Source organism: Mustela putorius, unplaced genomic scaffold (assembly GCF_011764305.1).
Source record: "Mustela putorius furo isolate JIRA1106 unplaced genomic scaffold, ASM1176430v1.1 tig00000083_pilon_pilon_pilon, whole genome shotgun sequence".
Classification (NCBI taxonomy): domain Eukaryota; kingdom Metazoa; phylum Chordata; class Mammalia; order Carnivora; family Mustelidae; genus Mustela; species Mustela putorius.
The window spans coordinates 18,459,542-18,474,883 of record NW_025421273.1 but is presented as its reverse complement, the minus strand read 5'-3'; positions in this window follow the sequence as shown (position 1 = coordinate 18,474,883).

Below are 15,342 nucleotides of genomic sequence, written 5' to 3'. Positions count from 1 at the left end.
TTAAACTGTTTTAGACCATTTTGAAAGGCAGGGATCATTTTAGGAGAAATTTATTTCTTTGGGGAAAATTAAAAAAAAATAAAAAGAAGAAACAAAATATTTATTTTTTAAAAGATATTATTTATTTGAGAGTGAGAGAGAGAGATGGCATGCACAGGCCATGGGGAGGGGCAGACAGAGAGGGAGAACCAGACTCCCTGTTGAGGGTGGAGCCAGAATTCAGGTTTGATGCCAGGACCCTAAGTAGGACTTAACCTACTGAGTCACCCAGGTGCCCTAACAAAATATTTAATATATTTGATATAATTGTCAAATATAGAACTTTGTGTATGAGAATTGGTACAGCTGAAGAATGGTATATACCTGATGAATGTACATTATTTTCAATCACATGAAACACTAGCAAAATGTGATTTATCTTTGTCATAAAGCAACCATCAACAAATATCCAAATCTATCTTATAGATTATGATCTCTGATAACCAATAATAACAATGCCATATTTTTAAAATAGCTAATGTGCCATTAAAAAGGATACTTAGAGAATATTTATAATGGAATAACAAAGAAAATACTTTAGAATAAAATTTATGAAACACAGCCAAAGAAGTACTCTGAGGGTAACTTATAGCCATAATTTTGTACATTAAAAGAGAAGATAAGTTCAAAACTAGTGAATTAAATATCAGACTGTGTTCTTCTTAGCCTCAACACAACCTCCTTGAGAACAAAGATGTTCCCTTTGTTATACTGTATTCTTCAGAGTGGTATCCATACAGTAAAACATTAAGCTAATCCAATAGATAGACTCATGTTCCCCCAATTATAATTGTTGAAGTTCTAATCTCCAGTTCTTGTTGTTGAAGTTGTAATCTCTAGTTCTTCAGCATGTGCCTTTATTTGAAGTTGTAGTTAGTTAAGATAAAGATCTAGTCCAGTACGGGCAATGGATGGTCTCTTAACCCAGTGTGACTGGTGAAAGGAGAAGGGGGAGTTTGGATGCAGAGACACACACAATAGGGAGAACATCATATGAAGATAAAGGCAGAGGTCAGAGTGATACGTCTATACACCAAGGAATACCAAAGATTGCCAACAAAGCAACAGAAGCTACAAGAGAGACACGCAGATTCTTCCTCACATATTTCACAAGAACGCAACCTTGCCAAAATCTTAATCTGGGACTTCCAGCCTCCTGAACTGTGAGACAGTGCATTCCTGTTGTTAAAGTCACTCAGTGTGTAGTACTTTGTTACAGCAGTTCTAGCCAACTAAGGCAGTCACCTTTCTGACTATATGTACCATTCATTGGAAAGCCCTTCATTTCTCTAGTCAATAATTTATTCACTATCATATGTTGAAGTTTCTATTTTCATCATCCTTTTGTAGCCCTTCCAATGAATCAAATCCCTAACAAGCAATTCCAGAATCCATTTCTTGGAAACCTACATCCTATGTTTATCAATTTCCCCAAATATAGGGTAAGTAAAGAAATCTTATAGGTAAATTATTTATCTGTCTGGCCTAAGCAAAACAATGAATGCTGGATAAATTGTCTCTATGGACCAGTGTATTAAGATACCAAAACATGTTGATTTTATTTGCATAGATATTTCAGACATGGGTGGCTTTTTGAGTGCGATTATCAAACTGAATGCAGACCATATGTCATAAAAAAACATAAATCATAAAAAGAAAGTTTTATTTGAATGACAAGGGGATTTTTGGGTAAAAAATACATGTAAGTTAAGAAAAAAATCCCCATTTTATAACATATACATGTTGAAAGGTGACAATTATATGTTATGATTTTTTAAAAATTGTACAGTACTTTGAGTTGCATTTATAATTTTAAATGAACAATTGGGAAGGGTAATTAATCTCATTATGTCAACTGGGCTACTCTAATGAGTTCTGTTACTGGATAGTAGTGAAAGTAAAATGGGTCCCAAACATGACTTAGGCAGCAAAATGGCGTGTTCACTTTCTGGTTTTGAGCTTTTTCTATAGCAAAGCAGGTTTGACAGTGATCTATTTTAATTTGGGAGATACTTCATATAAAAAACCCAAAAAGGACAATTTATTTTGAAGCCAGTTTTAGAAAATTATTATCAGGAAGAATGAGACATTTTAAGTTAAAACAAATTAAAAGGCAGCAAATACAGATAAGGAAAAATAGCAAGGGTATATCTATTGGAGTATTTTGGTGGGCAGATAATGGGTACAAAACCACAAGGTAATTAAATGACTCTGATAACAATGCACTTAACTTTTTTGGCTCAAGTTTTCTCATCTCTAGATGTGAATAGTACATTTTTACTCTCAAATTTGTTTTGATGGTTGGACTTTATAGTTGAAATACTGTTGACTGTAGGTTAACAATTGGTCGCTGTTGGCCTCTTCCTTTCTGTCAATTTTGAAAAGGAAAGATGGTTCTGACCTTTTTGTGTGACTCTTGGTGACATAAAAATAATTCACATTTCACTTTTTTTTGGTGAATTATCTAAATTTGATAAAATAAGTTCAGACCATTTGGGGGAATATGCTTCCAGTTGTAGCTCAGTTATAATATGGGCAACAGGAGTATCTCCAGGGAAGTGTTCTTCTAAACATTTGTCCTCACTGGGGAAGCCTTTAGGAGGCTCTCTTCTGGGTCCTCTTCTGCTTTTCTTTGACAACATTTTGCAAATACTTAAAAAAAAAAGAGAAACCCTTTATTTTTCAGGGCAGTCATTCTTTCATAAAGTCATTTCTTTAAATTCTACTGGCTTTCCACGGACAATGTCTTGTCAGTCCATCAGTTTGGAGGTAGGGGGGTCAAAATACAGACTGGTAACCCACAAACTTGGTTTTGTTTCTGATTCAAAAGGTAATCTTGGGCAAAATTCAACTCTTTCATATTTTATTCCTCTAATTGAAATATGAAAGGTCAAAACAACTGCTATCAAGCAATCTTGCTAGGGAAATATCAATTGTTAATCGAATTTGATGGCACTTGATTGTAGAGAGAAAACAAGAAGTCCCTTCTGTAACATTCACCTAGTTCTCTCAGGTGTGTGGTTTCAATAAGGAGAAGGAATGTTTAATATGTTAAATAGTCTAATTCAGAAATTCCAATTTGAAGGCAAGACTCACTGTTTATATAGTATTATGTTTGATGTTTTATAGAAAGAAAAGTAGAGGAATGAGGATCAGATTTTCCCATGGGGAGTTGATGGTAAAAATTTTCAGTTACCCCACTTCTGGTGATTAATCTTGAAAAACTTAAAGAAATGTGTATAATGACAGTTCCAAAAGTAAAAAGATAGAAAAAGATGACGGTGGTGAAGTATTCTATCTACATCCTTTGAGGTAGATTTTGGCATTTAGAGTATATAAGGAGATATTTCTAAGTTTAGAAAACAATACTAGAATGTCCATTTATGTATTTGTTTTCTCATTCCTATTTTTCCTATTTCACTTGACTTCTATTTTATGCCATACCCACTAAATTGGTATAATAATACATGTATATAACTTCTAAACAAGGAAATACATAATGCAAATATTTTGGATAAGCAGTCTAAGTTTGATAATTAGGTATGATCAATGAAAGTTTGGAGACCACTGGGTTAAATTAAAAACTGACATTGGGAGAAGGAGAGAAGTGAGTTGGGGAAAATCAGAAGGGGAGATGAGCCATGAGAGACTGTGGACTCTGAGAAACAAACTGAGGGTTTTGGAAGGGAGGAGATGGGGGGTTGGGTGAGCCTGATTGTGGGTATTAAAGAAGGGACGTATTGCATAGAGCACTGGGTGTGGTATAAACAATGAATCTTGAAACACTGAAAAAATAAAATAAAAAATGCTGTAGAAAAACAGATATTAACATTTATTGATTTTTGCAGCAAGAGAGATGGTTGCCAAGATCCTACTTCAAGGCTTCCATACTCTCTCTTCCAACTCTCTGAAATGTTCTTTCTCCCCAGATCTGTCTTGGTCCTTCCCAAGGTCTTCCAGGTCTCTTAAAATACTGCTTTTCTCCTAAGTCCTCTTTATACTCCCTAACTAAAATTTAAAACCCATGTCCCGATGTTTCATATAGCTTTCTATTCTATTTTTCTTTTGAATATTATCACTCCTTAATCATCTATTACTTGTTTTACTAATTTTCTACACTAAACTTTATATTGTGTACTCTCTGCCTTCCCATAAGTAAGCTGATGAGAGCAGACAATTTGTATATTTTGTCCACTGTTCCATCCCTAGTTTCTAGACTAACACCTGGTATATAATAGGTGCTAATTTTTTTAAATTTTTTTTTAATTAGTGATGATATTTTTTAAGGATTTTATGATTTCATTTATTCCTCACAACCAAGAAAATGAGATATGATGACCTACACTTTTAGCTGAATACATGGCATATATGAAAATAGTAAATGACTTACTTCAAAACTCAGAGCAAGTTAGAGGCTTCCTCTTAGGGATAAGAACATGAGGAAGGCAGTGGGCCAGATGGATGATAAGCGGTAATGATTGGCATATAAAAAGAGTTCAGACATGTTATATGGGTACCCAAGGAGTCAGGGTGAAACCAGTGGATAAAACTCTGGGAGAGAAATTTCAAATCTTAGCAAAGATGAATAGAATTAAAAATGCAGCATCTATGGAAAGATAAAATGGAGATGTCCTAGAAAAAAATGTGTATGATCAGGCTCCTAGGCTATGTCAATGATGATTAAAGTTCTAGAAGGAACATGGAATTAGATGTTTTTCAAGGATCTTGCATAATTTTCAAATACAAATTTTTAATAAAGCATGACTGACAATGATACCAGTTAATAAGCTTCTATGGAAAAAAAGCTGGGATTTCAAATAAAAGTAATGAAAAATATTTTTTTTTTCTATTTTGAATAGATAAATCAGCTCCAAGAAAGCAAGCTTGGGGTCAAGAAGAGGGACAGATAAACCTTACAGAATATCTATTGTACCAAAAAAATGCGTGAAGCACTCTACTTACCTTTTTTGCTTTTTTCTGTACAGCATATTTGCAAACGAGGACAAGAAAATTCAGGGAATTCGGATGACTCACTCAGGGTGAACACCAAGTAGAAGTTGCAGATTTAGGACATGAAGTTGGGATTTATACTCTCTCCTAGTCCTGTAATTTGTCAACTATATTATAATCTATTTTTTTAAGGTTTTATTTATTTATTTATTTATTTATCAGAGAGAGTGGGCAGGAGCAAGAGAGAGCAAGCAGCAGACAGAGGGAGAAGCAGGCTCCCTGTCAAGCAAGGAGCCCAATGCGGGACCCAATCCCAGGACCTGGGATCATGACCTGAGCCAAAGGCAGACCCTTAACCAACTGAGCTACCTGGGTGTCGTAGCACCTGGGTAGTTGTTTTTTTAAAAGATATGAAATAAATTGGTGAAAAATGCACAGAAGTTAATAAAAGCCTAAAAATATTTTTATGGCTCAAATAAAGACATTTGAAACCCTTCCATTTAGCTTTGTGTATCCTAGAAGAACAATTTAAAGATACTGAAAGCCACTGTAAGTATGAGTTCTGAAATTCAGGTAAACATAACTGAAACAAACCAGACCAAGTGAAGCTGGATTGGTCATTTTGTTCCCACCTCAGAAAGTCTAAATAATCATGTCTGTATGTTTAAGAATAGAATATTTCAGTGCACTCATAACTTACTATATACATGGATTCACTCATTCATCCATTCATTAATTCCTCATACTTGAGTTTAATTACATCAGCATGGATTATGCAGTTGTCTTTTTATCTTTGGAATTATTCTCTGATTATTAAAGAAAAAAAAATACCCTTTTATGAACTTTGGAAAATAGAGAAATTTTCCTTAAATTAATGTAGTTAAAAGTATTTCTTTCCAGTCAGGAAATATGTAATATCAGGCAGGTTGGCATGATTTTATTGTTCAGCTAATGTAACATAAAGAGTTAGAGTACTTATTCCATAGCTATGCTTTATCTATAGGACTTCTTTAATTTGTGCCACAATTATAATATGTCACTGCATCTTCATTTGATAAGAATGGAAACTGAGAGTATTAAGTAACTTGACAAGGTTTATACAAGTAGCGTCTATAGTTAACGCTTGACTAAGAATTTTTGGAAATTAAAAATTATATACCAGATGCATCATCTCTCATTCTTAAAAAAATTGCAACTCTAGAATATCAGATTATTAGATGAATTAATAAGTGAATGATTCAATCAACCAATTGAGTCATTCATAGAAGAGCTGAAGAACAATCCATACTATAGGACCAAATGGTATCTTTGTGGTTACTGAATTGAGGTGCTTTGAGATCTGCAAAGGAAAAAAAAAAATAGGTAGTACAATTGGTATGAGGGAAGTGAGGTAATCCCAACTGTAGGAAAGAGAAAGCAATTTAATTAACTCAACACATATAATAGTCACATAATGCTTGAAAGCCATTGGACTAGATCTTAAGCATATGGAAACAATTGTGATATTTGCTGTCCTAAACATCTTTCTAGTGGGAGAGAAAGATTGATAAACAAATAACTGGAAAAAGATTTAGTTCAAGCAATAATAGAATACAAATAAGATGGAGAAGTATTATAGAAGTGAAAAAGACAAGGCTGAGTGCTTTTCTAAATGTTTACAGAAAAATCATATAGATATCATTTGTAATTAAATTCAAATTTCCATTCAGATCAAAGAGCCCTTGTGACAGTGTCCTTGTGCTTTACATTTATTTGAGTTATTTTTTTTAAACTTCAGTGAACATTGCAACTGAATTCTGAATTCTGTATATTACATCCCATAAATAGGAAATGGACCTTAGCTCAGTTTTTCTTTCTTTTTTTATTTATGTGAAGCTAAATGATGCCTGTATCATTAGAGTAAATTAGTGTTCTAGGATTATTTCTTTAACTAGAAAAATATGCAGATGCCAAATTTTCACAGGGACATTATCAACAAAAACTGCTGACCGTTTCTGACAATAGGTATTCATTTTAGAGAATTTTACATCGACTAGAGAAACAGGGCCTCTTCTCTAAACCAGACTTTTTTGTAACCATCCACATTTCCCTTTGCAGATCTGCTCATATATATTTGAGTATTTTTCATCCTTTAAGAGGATGGGAGATTATTTGAAATTTAACATATTAAGTTGAGATGTGCCTAAGGGACCCAGAACAAATATTAAGTGTAACATAAGTCTAACAGGACAATTACTTGCTTAATGACTCAAAATTTGTGTCCAGCAATGCATGCTGTGATGGATGGATGTGTTAAACACTTACAATGTAGTTTTCAGATGATACCATTACAACAGAAAGTATTTAGACAGGTCCAGAAATCAAAGGATTTTTGCAAGTCATCAGAAATTGAAATGAATATTGTTGAAGTGAGGATCCAAAGGGTCCAGAATTAAAATTAAGAACTCTAAATGTTCTCAGACAACCCAACTGTCAGGGACAGTCCCAGAGTGCTATAGAAGAGAATTATCCTGACAACGGATCCCATCAAGTGCTAGGCTAGGATTACTTTTTTGTTATTAAACCAATTTGGCCTTCCTCTGAATCCATGATGCTTATCTGGAAATCAATTATGCGGTGTTTAGGGGAAGGAGAACACCACTTTTGAACTCCTGCTAAAGATCAGACTCTTGACAATGCAGTAAGATGAGAAAACAGCATTCAAGAGCAAGAACAAATTTGAAGACACTGCTGTTTTATACACATAGAGTCACCATGTGCAATATGACCTATACCTCAAATACGTTTGTATAGATGTTAACTTAGCAGAGATAAGTGAAGCTGGACAAAACGGGATTACGTTTTTATTGCTACACACATTCATTAAACAGACCTTGTTCCCAGACACAGTTTCTTCTTGCATGTGAACAGCCTGTAAGTCAGTCAGATGCCAGAATGGTTAACTGAGAGTCTCCTTGTCAAGCCAGCAGAAGCAAGTAGGAATTTTATTTCATGATAAAGGGATAAGCCATGTCTAGAATGTGTGTACTCTTCGAATGTTTACTTGAGTTTTCTTTCCTCTGGGTGGCATCTGCAATTAGGACATCACCACTTCTCCCCATTTTGGGTGGGTCTCCTTCACCGTACTGTAGCTTACGCCCTTCGTCCGTTTACTAGCTGCGGTGCTTTCACAAGTGTACTTCTTTGGATAAGGGTTCAGAACACCTGTCTATCAGGGTGATTCCTAATTCGCTAGTTGGCAGAGTCCATGATCAGCAGTTGCTCCTGTGTTTCTGCTTAATCTAATTCCAAAGCTCTTACAATCCACCAACTAGAATAGAGAAGTTCCCAGGGTACAAGCGAGAGGTAGCCCAAGAACCCTGAAGCACTTATGGGGAGATGAAAGCATATAAACGTATGGATTCCCACCAGCGCTTAGCTTACGGATGTGTGCTCCTCTTCTGAATGTGCTCTAGTTTATTTATGGCTGAACTAAGATCCTGGCAAAACAGTTGGTCCTCAAACCAGCAACCACCCAAATTGAGTTATTTTTCTCCATGGGCTTTCCGTGTGTGTGTGTGTGTGTGTGTGTGTTTAATTTTTTATCCTCTAGTTTTTCAAGGGTCCATTTTGTCTTTATAAGCACCTTTATGTACTTACATCTCAAAGGGATTTAAAAAGAGGAGGCTGGGCAAAACAATATCCCTCCTCCAGTTCCTCAAAGCTTAAAATGCACTAAATTAAACTTTAGGAAATACAGCTGGAGTCATGCATTGATCAAAACCTTTCTTTTGTCATGCTTCTTCAAATATTCAGACCTTTGTCCTGAGAGTGAGGAGGCAGTCTGTTTAGGGAATAAGAGGATCATTACAAGATGACTTTTATAATGTGCCTTCACTGTACAGGAGAAGAAGGACCAGGCAAAGCAAAACAATGTGTTCTCAAACTCTGCATTTTTAAAAAGTCTAACAGTAATTCAAAGGGCAAAGTTTCCTCATTTCCTGGAGTGCTTTTCCCTGCAACTCAGTACCCTTTCCCCTTTTTACAACAGTGGTGTGTACAACTCATTAAGCAATTGAGGAGTCAGAAAGGCACATTGCTAATAAGGACATCCTAAAAGCTTATGTATATTCATTTAACTTCATGTCAATTTCAGTTTTCTTCTATGTTTTAATTCAACTCCTAAATCCTTTATAAGTATCACCACAAAGAGTCAAGTGAAAACTACAGAAAAATAGCCACATTCTTTAAAGAAAATGAAAAACAAACACTTTGCTGGATTATCTGGGTAAATAGTATACTTGCTCATGGATATTTTTAAGTGATGCATTATCAAAGTAGTGTATAGATGCGTATTTTCACTTAAATATGCTTTTCAAGAAAAGCATTAATGTATGCTAAAATTCCAGAAGGTCATATTTAAACATTAACCTGGTAAAAGCCACATGCTTTTGAGAAAGTTAATTCCTCTGTCCATTACATTCTATAACCTCACTCCCATCTAGTCCTGCTTTCCTGGAACTATCAAGAGTACGTCCTGAGTTAGAGACAATTTACCCTTTGGAATATCAGGAAACTCCCTCCACTACCCTCACCAAACATAAAATGGGGTCCTCATGCCTTGCATCCTTTCCTGTTTTCCTGTGTCTTTGAAAGGACTGTTCCTCCATACCTAGGAGGAGCTCAGGACCCCCGCTGTATTTCTTCTCCACCCCCCTCTCCGTCTCTTACTCCTCCTTCCTTTTCCCCTCTCCTAGTTCTATTTTCTCCTCCTCCCCACCCCAGGCCTCACTCCTCTTCTCCTCCTCCCCGTCCTCCCCAATCCCCCGTTCCTCCCCTTCTTCCTCTTCCACCCTCTCTTCCCTCTCCCCTTTCTCTCCTTCTTCTCCCCCCTCGTCCTTTGTTTTTTCTCCTCCTCCTCCTCATTAATGTTGTTGTTGTTGTCCTTCTTCTTCAGTTTAGTATATTTAAGGACCCATAAATTGTTTTTGATTCCTTTTGAACTGCATACTGCAGATTTGATATGCTGTCTTCCTTGTGATTCTGACCAATATAGTTATAATTTCCTCTGTCATGTTGTCTTTATCTCATTAGATTTTTAAATAATATATTTTAGGTTTTTTTTTAATTCCTAACTCAATATTCATTGCACTTATTAGACATGATCTGTGGGATTTTTATATTTGGAAAATAAGAGGTTTACTTTATAGTTTAGTCTGTGATTAAAATTTATGAATATCCCTAAAGAACAAATATTCTTCATTCTTTGTGGGAAAAGTTTTCTTTCTTTCTCTTCTGTCCCTCTCTATTAATATTAGGTTTAATCCTTGGATTTATTTTTCCATATTCTTACTTACCCCTCCCGTTTGATCTAACTATCTCTAATAAAGTTGTACTTAGAAATTGTGGTCTGGATCATGTCTTGGTGATCTTTGAAAATATCTACTTGTAAATTATCTATATATGTGCTTACTTAATTTTTTTCAGAATAAAATATGACAAAACAAGGAAAAAATGCCCTTTGGGGCATCATTTTTAAACTTGAGAATTTGTGAGACAAACACAGAATGCTTGGTCTTCTCTGGTTTGATAAAGAAGATGTAAACTTTTGTGTTCTCCTCAAGTCCCACTGTGGTTCAGAGAAGAACTGCCAGTTCTTTTCAATCCCAACTCATTCACTTATTGTGAGACTTGGGCAGGTTACCTCACCACCAGGCTTCTTAATTTTTTTTTTCACCTGTAATATGCAAAAGATAATTACCTCACACATTTGTTGTGAAGATTAATGATTAATAACCTAATTAATGAACAATACTTTATATACTTTCTAGTTCCCAGTAAGTGCTACTTAAGTTACTACTATTAAGTTACTAGCTATTATTGTGATGTGATTAATGGTTATAATTGAGAACAAATTTACCAACAATTTCATGGAATCTTATTTCCATAGCTAGTGTGCCTTTATTCACACAGGAAATCCAGAGAAGTAGGAAGAATAACAGTCCCTATCTTGATTCACAAATGAAAAGCCTGAGACTCATCCTATGGAAGGCATCTGTTCAATGTCACTTAAATAATCAGAGATAAAGTCAAACGTATAACTGGGGACATTCGACTGCAAACTTGGTGTGTTTTTGTTCCAATTTAATGTATTTTAGTGCATTCAAGTCATTTGTCTTTTGCATTAATAACCTAAAGTTACGTGAGAAAAAAAAATGCAGACGTAAATAAGATGTGTAAGAGTATTTAAAAAGTAATTGAAAAACTGAGGTCAAGAGGATGATCTCTAAAGAACAATACAGCCATTCAGAGAAATGAAGGGGCAGGTCTAGTGCCTGTTTTGGAGGCTGGCAAGGAAGGACACAGAATGCAAGCACAAGAGGTCAAGCTTGAAATAATAGATGCCTGCAAAGCTCAGTCTTCATTATTATTGTTATTCAAATAAAGATCCACAGCTGTTACCTGGACCTTTGGCCCAAACCACAGGCTTCTTTATATGTCTGTTTTGAATTTCACTGAAAGGACTGTTTTAAGTAACATTTATTAAAGGAATAAGTGTGGAGGAAAATGAGACTGAATATGGTTCAAATTTGTCCATAAATTTCTTAGATTTATTACTCAATATTTTCAGTTCCCTTTTTCTAGCAAATAATTAACATTAAACCAAAAAAAAAAAAAAGAAAAGAAAAGAGTTGCTACAGATAAGAAATATCAGCCAATAGTAAGCCCTCCCTTTCCCTACTGTGCTCAAGCAAAGAAGAAAGAAAATTTTAACATTAGACTCTCAATCAAGCATTCACATATTTTAGTCAATGCAATTCTTTGAACAACCTGGTGAAGCAGATTATATTTTCCCTTGAAAATGGTTGAGAAACAGTGGTCTACAGATGAAATCCTGCCTGCCACCTGTTTTCATAAAGTTTTATTAGGACACCGCCACCCTCAATCACTTAAATCTGGCCTATAGTTGCTTTTCAGGTACACTGGCCTAGTTGAGTACTTACAAAAGAGAAGATATGGACAGCAAAACACAGTAAGTTTGCGAACGCCTGGCAATCCAGGCAAAAAGGAAACTGAGACTCAGTGAGAACAAATGTTACGTTCAAGGTCAAATAACTTTTGGCCTTGTGAAGGTAGAGAATGATCTAGGATTTCCCCAGTTCAACATGAAATGAGACCCAGAGACTTCTCTGGGGCAAACAAAATGGACTGCTCTTTAAAAGGTACCAGGTAAGAACAAAATTTCATCTCAGGGAACATGAGTATTCGCATGGAGAAAGTCTGCAGTTCAGAATCTGAAGAACTGATGAGAAGACCAAGTTCCCTCATAGTTGTTAGTGACCCTGTCATACGGTGTAAAAATTAAATGAGGGAATGATAGAGATTATGTATCTCTATCATATGTAGTATCGTTATGATATGTAGTATCCTATCAACGATATGTAGTATCGTTCAGTGCCAAGTCAAAGTTTTGTTTCTTTGATAGACAATGTGTTCCCTGTCATAGGATTTCCTTTTAACTATGACACCTCTTTGAATTTTTTAAGAAAAATTTCCTATTGACCTCTCCAGGCAGAACGGGTGAAGGAAGTTTGCTGACTTCAGCCTCTAGGCTGATAAAGAGGAAGAGGGCTGGGTGAACAAGAGGAAACATCTGGGCATAGATCTGTGATATCGTGAGTCAAGAGCAGGTCCCTTAAAATGTTCCTGTTAGTATTTGCCTTGCATTTCCAGGTAATATCCTTTTGGTTTCGGGTGTTTGAGATTTTTATCCCATCCCTCATAAAGTCAAAAAATCCTGAGATTATCAAGTTAAGAAAACAACATGATATACCTGGAAAAATTCACACATGTACACTCAGAAACATAAACTCAAGCTCTGCTTCCACACCAAAGTTCCAAAGTGATGGTCAGCTACTGAAACCCCAAATAAAACCCCACCTTTAATTTAAAAGTGGGAATTCTGCCCTCACCTCTCCATAAAGTTGTTGTAAAGATCAAAGTAGATGGTGCATGTGAACATGGCCTTAAACTATAGAGGCCATGCAAGGTAAAAATTACCAGGATCACTAAAACCATAACAGCAAAGATGACCAACTTGGGACATTTTGAAAGAGAACGAAGGCATTCTTAATAATTGCCCTGGGCAACCCTTTAAACCAGGATGTACCCCCACAGACTGGAGATACAGCCATGCCCATTCTTCCTAAGCATTTCAATTCACGGCGTGTTTAATTCTCAACCATTCTACCTCAGTCTGGGGTGGGTGAGTGAGAATTTCTCTCCTTTGCCAGGGAAGTGACTGCTACAAGAAAATCCTGACTTGGAAAGAGAGTGAAAGGGGTACAGGAGAGGGAAGGTTACTGACACCTCCCCCCAGTGCCCTCCTGTGGACAGTCACTTCTGCCCACCTTACTCTGCTTCAAACCTCCTGCAGGTGTCTCCTATCAAGGGTCCCAAATCTGGCTTCCTTTTCCCACAACCTCCTCTTTAAAATACCTCTTTCTTACTTACAAAGTTATACAGAAATACTTGTTTCCATTAACTGCCCCATATTTTATCTGGCAGAAAATACATTACTTTAACATTTAAAACTCATTCAAATGTGCTCCTATGTTATCAAACCTACTTCCACTGATTCTGTGCAGACACTTACCATATCTTGCCTTCACTGTTGCAGTAGGCTTGATCTGGCTTCCTCTGGTTCCCACCCTTTCACCTACCTGACCTCTCTGTCTTCTCCACCTCCCTTAGAGCTTTGAGTGTATGACTCCCCACCGTGTTCTCTGTGGTACTTGCACAGGATAGGGTAACAGGTGCATCATAACAGAATGTGTCCTGCGCAAGCAAGCACCACCCAGGACACAGAAGCTTTTTGGAAGTCATGCTGTGAATTGCACATTGTGTGGCACAGAACACAGATGCAGTAACTCCCTCCTGAACAGCAGGTTGAGTGTTATTGCATTTTCATAAGCATTTTCCATATGCCCAGAAACATGTAGATGCTTAGGAGTTCTGCTGCTTTAAAAAAAAAAAAAAAAAAAAAAAAACGTGCCTTAGGAGTCAGTTCGTTGCCTTTCAGGGGTTGTCATGCTGAAATCTTCTGGGTGTCTTTGTTCTTCAACACTCTCAATTTATGCACCTGGGGATTATCATATCTGACTGATTTGCTAGGACAGCCCTGATTTCAGAAAGCATACTGCATACTATCAACTACAGCTGCTGTGGGAAATCTTTCATCTCTGCCTGCCTCAATGCATCACAAACTCATTTATGAGATAACACTTTTGGAATCAAGGTTTCTTTATAGAACTCTGTGATGTAATGATTTTATGATACATCTAAATGTATCATATGAAATAAGAAAGTGTTTATTATCAGATATTATGATTATGATGCATGAATGTAATATGAAAGTCATACTATTATGATGGGATCTAGGGACAAGTTAGTTGAGGGGCAGATTTTACGATACTATTTTTGGCTTCTGCTTACTCTACATGCATTCAGTTTGCCTTTGTTATCAGCACCACGCTCTAACCAACTGAGCTAACCGGCCACTTCAGTTTGCCTTTGTTGATACTTAACAGGAGCTAACTTATTAGAAAGAACTTACAAAAGAGTCTCTAATTGAGAACATTCTTAAAATTGACTTGCTCTTTCTTTACATTTTGAAAATATTTATATGGCCAAATTCCTTTTTTCCTATATTCCCCAGGAATAATATATATGGTTTGTTTGGACCAAAACTTTTGTTTTAATTTCTTTTTTTAACAGATTTTATTCATCAATTTGACACAGAGAGAGAGACAGCAAGACAGGGAACACAAGCAGGGGGAGTGGGAGAGGGAGAAGCAGACTTCCTGCTGAGAAGGGAGCCCCATGCGGGGCTTGATATCAGGACCCTGGGATTATGACCTTAGCTGAAGGCAGACACGTTTAACTGACTGAGCCACCCAGGTCCTCCCATAACCTGTATTTTAAAAGATGGAGACATTTTTAAAGTAAGATTTATTTCTTGATTGCCATACATTAAAGCAATAAAAATTGAATCTTTGTTTTTGTTTTCTCCAAACTTTAAGAGACTAGAGATGACAGAGACTTTCTGAAAATAAACAGCAATATCACTGAGCCACAAAGATGGACAAAGCCAACCAGCCACATAGACCAGTGCTAGAAATAGAACGAGTTAAGTTCTTGGCACAGGACAGTGAGACCAAGGTTGTGGGAGAGTATGGCAGGGAAGGGCTCTGCATTTCTGGAAGTAGTATATTTAGTGCAAAAAAAGAAAACTGACAAAAATGAAATGTTGATGTGTTAGTATGCTGAATATAGGCAGCACTGATAATTCTGTGAAACTCAGATGTGGAATCA